We start from the raw sequence: 5,564 nt of genomic DNA on the forward strand, positions 1-5,564 counted from the left end.
GAGTCCACTCATGAACCCGGATGAGAATCTGCAACCCTACTTGGTGAGTCTAAGCACCGACTCACCGAGTCCCTCTACAAACTCCAAAATAAATTAATAAAATAATATACTTGGGAATCCGGATGTTATAATTTTTATGGACCTTAGGGGTCCCTTTAACGTATGAATGAAGTAGATTTGATGGATTAGCGAATTAAGGGCTTAAATTCGTGACTTTTAGCTTCAGAAGGAACTCATGACGTTAGACTAGAGGTGCTCACGACGTGAGATCGGGGGGAAACCCCGCGACTGAGTTAACTAGGTCTGGAACAATTCACTGAATGTATACCTGGTAGACTCTCATGACGTAACCGAGGAATGTTCATGACATGAGACCTTATTTTAGGGCTTGGACCATTGGATTTGTCCCGGTTGACTTTTGGCTTGACCAGGATTTTGACTAGGGTTCGAACTAGGGGTTTTCTAGGTGTTTGAATGGTAGTTCAAGTTCATAAAGGTGACTAGTAGCATGGATTTCAAAGCAGCGTGTTTTCTAGCTTTCCGTTTGTCTGTGAGGTGAGTCTTCTTACCACCGTAAGTGGGTCGAAGGCACCAAGGTCGGCCCACTATATTGTATGAGTAGAATGTATGCAATTGTATGATTTAACTGATGTGATTTCTGTTGGATTAGTGTCTAAGTCCATAACTATTTTGGTATGTACTTGACCCGATGGTGCATAGTCCTTTTGGGTTGCCTTCACCAAAGCAACTTGATTGGAGAAATAAATAGAGAGAGAGGTTATTATGATTTTTTAATATGTTATAAGAATAATATATTAAAGGAGAAATCATATTTGTTTAATTAATATTGGTCAATAATTAATTAGGAATTAATTTTGTGATCAAGTGTAATTAATTAAACTAGAGGGGCTGAATTGTAATTATGTGATATTTACAAAATAAGTTAAGGATTATCCTAAGTATAGGATGGACGAATTTAAGGTGATAATGCCTTAGAATTCGACTATGATAAGGATTCAAGGATTATCTTATGGGTTGCTTGGTAAGCAAGCAACTAGATAAGGATAATGACTGAAACCCTATCTGTACACCTATGTAAACCCCCCTTGGCTCATGAATTCGTGTAAGACCTTCCCAAGGCTTCTTAGGGACGAATTCAATACCTCCTCGCTCTCCTCATATCTTCTCCATTTGCTCTTGGTGTTTGTAAACCATTAGAGGAGTGACACTTGTGACTCTAAGCCTTCCAAAGTCAATACAAGGAGATTTGGGATTGTTATATCTACATAACAATCAATGTAACATTATAAACCTATTCTTATATTAATATGATTACTTGTATGCTAGAATTAGGGTTTATAGTCTTGGATAACATGCATGTACAATAGAGAAACCTAGATCCGAGCTTTAGGGTTTGTATGAGCACATAGGATGTCTTATGACCAAAACCCATCAGTGGTATCAGAGCCTAGCTTGGTTTCAATTGTATTGATGCATTACATGTTCAAAAAAATCATTTTTTGGTGTTTTGGAGGCTAGACTCGCCGAGTCCATAGCTGAACTCGCCGAGTCCAAGCCTGACTCGACTAGTCAACTCGTCAGAAGGAGGGAAAACCGGGATTTCTTGCTGTTTTTGCTTTGGGATAATTACCTTATCATATTAGATCAATATAAATCCGAGTTTATGATATATTTGACTATATTTCTGATCTAATTGAAGATATTTATCAATTAATAAGATAATTGTTTCCTTATGTGATAATTGATTGATTATTTTGATTAAATTGATAAATTATTTTGTAAGAAATCACTAAATAAATCAAATGTAACATCCCGGAATCGCAAGAGTAGAGTTGAAGGGCTAAAAGTGTAAGTTTCAGAGGGTGACTCGGCGAGTCCATTGATAGACTCGGCGAGTCAGGTCGCGACTATGGTCGCGTGTCAAGTGGCCTACTCGGCGAGTCCAAAGATGGACTCGGCGAGTAGGTGCTGTATGGAGAAAACCCTAATTTTCGGGGTTGAGCCCTATATAAAGAGCATTATGCCCCTCCACAGCCTCCCTTATTCCCCCCTTGAATTCCAGAAACCCTAAATTCGTGGAGAGTCCATTTGTGGAGCAAATTAGAGCTTGGAGAGGTGTTGGTTGAAGAAATCTTGAAGGAGAAGTGGCTTGGATCAAAGGGCTTTGCTTGGATTCGAGTTTCATTGCTGTTGAGGCATCCTTTGGAGGTAAGACTTTCGTTCTTAGGCTGTGTTTTCCAAGATTCTCATTTTGGAGTTGTGTGGGGGGCTTGGTTGTGTGGTATCTTGATGTTTGGGGTATGGATCTGAGGTTGCTACCTCAGATCTGGAGTGGAGAAGATCTTAAGAGCATTAAAGCCCCTGTTCTTGTGTTGTTAATGGAGCTATCATGTCCCAAACCTTGGTTCTAAGGTGAATAAGGCCTAGATCTCTTTAGATTCACGTAAAGTTTGCCACTTTACGTAATGGATGGATTGTAGGAGGTTGGATCTATGTTTTGGATCAATTGCATGGCCTGAGATGCTTCTGTATGGATTCAGACCGGTGGTATTCGTCGAGTCACTTGGGGCAACTCGACGAGTTGCTTGAAGATGGCCTGGAACTCGACGAGTTGGAAGAACAACTCGGCAAGTAGGTTGAAGATAGCCTTGGACTCGGCGAGTCTGTTCTTGGACTCGGCGAGTCTTGTCGAAGAGTCCCAATATTTCTGGTTGAGTCGAGGAATCGGTGAGTCAAGGGATGACTCGATGAGTTGGGTACGAGTGGACTCAGAGTTGTTGGACTCGACGAGTCTTGGGGCGACTCGGCGAGTTGGGTCGCTGATTGAAGGAAGTTCTGAGCATAAGGACTCGGCGAGTCATCGGGGTGACTCGGCGAGTAAGGTCAGTCAAGGGTTGACTTTGACTTGTCCAAGGTTGACCAGTTGTCTTCCAGGGGTATTTTGGTAATTAAGGGTATTTATTGAGTTTTACGTTTTGATGTTCAGTGGAGGAGTTCGTGTCAGAGTTCGGAGCAGCAGGATCTTATCCTTTCAGCCGGCAGTTTCGAGGTGAGTTATCCTCACTATATCAACAGGGTCTAAGGCACCAAGGCCGACCCTTTATTGGATTGAGATTCGGATATGGTTATTATGTTATTGTTTGATGTGTCTGCATCCTGGTAGCTAGGATGGTACATGCTAGGAGACCTTGTTAATGTCAGTTCCCCGATATATATAAAGTGATGCTATGCGAGTGACCGGTTAGGTCGGTAACCTGGGTAGAGTAATGATATGCTATGTGATCTGTTTGTTCGGTTTGTTGGCTATGACTGTTATATGATTGTATGTTCTGTGCACATGGTTGTTTGGACTAGAGATGGGTTGAGGCGGGTCCTGCTTTGTGCTGTAGGCCAAGATACCCAGGGCGGACCGGTTATTCCAAAGGCCCAGCGAGCGGTCCGGATAGGCTGTAGGTCCCACAAGGGCGGACCAGACGTGCCGAGGCTCGGAGAGTGGACCAGGCCGACTGAAGGCCCGATGCGGGCGGACCAGTCACACTGTAGACTCAGAGAGTGGACCAGGTGGGTTGAAGGCCCGATGCGGGCAGACCAACCCCACTGTAGACTCGAAGGACATGACTAGACCTAGAGGATGGATCCGGTGGACTGAAGGCCCGATACGGCGAACCAGTCACCCAGTAGACTCGATATGCATGGCTGTTCTATGTTCTGTTATGTTATGTATGTTTTATATGTTTTGGACCGGAAGGTCGCAGCCTGGAAGGGCGTATACGTGGTTGGTATTTTGGGGGTATCTCACTAAGCTTTCGGGCTTACAGTTGTGGTTTAATGTTTTTCAGGTTCTTCAGGAGACCGTGGGAAGGAGAAGGCGTGATCGTACCGCTCCTCATGATTTTGTAGCAATGTGATTCTGGGAATACTCTAATGATTGGTATTGAAAACCTTTTTGTAAACATTTTAATGAAAATCGGGTTGTTTTGAAAAAATTTAAATTGGTTGTATTTTTCGGATGTTACATCAAATATGGATAATTATGTGATTAATTGTTAATTTAGATTATTCGTTATTAGATCCTTGTTGTTATGAAAAGTTTCATATTTTCCCCCTTTAGGTTTTATAGTTTAAATTTGAACCCAAAAGTTTTGAAGTTTTGAAATTTAAATAGTTAAAACCCTAATGTTTTGAAAAAGGTTTCAAAACTTGCCCTCAAGTTTTGGAATTTAAATTTTGATTAATTGTTTCATTGTGATATATATTTAAATTCTAAACCCTAATGTTTTGAAATGTTTCAAAAACTTACCCTCAAGTTTTGGAATTTAAAAGTTGATTAAAAGTTTAATTAAGAATGTTAAATTCTAAAACTATAGTAATGTTTTGAAAAGTTCAATTCACAATCCTTATGGTTTTATTAATTAATTAAGGTGTATAATTAAAAGAGGTTTAATAAATCCATAAAAGTTAAGGTTTACAATTTAATTGAATTAAAGGTAAACAACCTAGTATTTTAAAAGTGTAAAATACACCCTATACTATATATATATATATATATATATATATATATATATATATATATATATATATATATATATATATATAACATTAAAAGTCTAACATTATATATATGTATGAGTAAAAGTCAGTCTTACCGTTAGTAGGCCTCATTCACGAAGCTGGTCTATAAGGGGTGTTTAAGGAAATTGCCTATAATATGGCGATTGAATGGGTATCCACTCTTACCCACCGCACTCTTGACTAGTGGAGGGTCGTTAGCCGAACGGGTAGGATAGGACGAAACCTTCCATTATAAGTATAATGAAATACAAAAGTAACTAAATGTTTTTACAAATTCCCAATCTTAGTTACTTAGGCAAAGTGAATTCATGCAATTCTATGAAATTACACTTTGTGCCCTTGCGAAGACGTATGTGGAGCGTGTGTGATTTACCGGCACACTAAATGGTTCTAAGCAAAGGTAGCAAAGGGTGACTCAATGTTTGTAATAGTTCGGTGGAGCGTGTGTAGTTTACCGGCACATTGAATAGGTGACTGTAACATGTGAGGGCACCATGTAAGTTTGCATGGTTATTCACATCCGCTTTGTGATCCTCGGCATCCCTTTTTACAAACAAGAAGGGCATATCGAGATTTAAACATGCCATTGAAATGTTTAATGAATCTCAAAGGATCTAGGAGTTTTCATAGATTTAAAACTTAAATTTCTTTTTGTTTTTCATGGTGGAAATTAGTGAATCGTCATTCACTTACCTTCAAATATTCTGCAACTAGATTACGACATCCCTTTTCTAGGTTTTAGCGTATTGTGTTGGGTCCTAGACTTAGTATCTCATTTGGGTGATTTACTAAGGACTCAATCGATCAACTAACTTGAATTCGTTTCCTCCCGTTTTGTAGATGTCAAAGTTCGACAACTATGGTCTTCCCAAATCCCGTGGAACAAGCATTCCACATGAAGATGGTATTCCATGATTCGATCGAGGAACAAGAAATCATGTTTCACTTCGTCCACCTCCTCCAATTGTTCT

The sequence above is a fragment of the Lactuca saligna genome, chromosome 5, assembly GCF_052625555.1.
Source record: "Lactuca saligna cultivar CGN05327 chromosome 5, ASM5262555v1, whole genome shotgun sequence".
Lineage (NCBI taxonomy): Eukaryota > Viridiplantae > Streptophyta > Magnoliopsida > Asterales > Asteraceae > Lactuca > Lactuca saligna.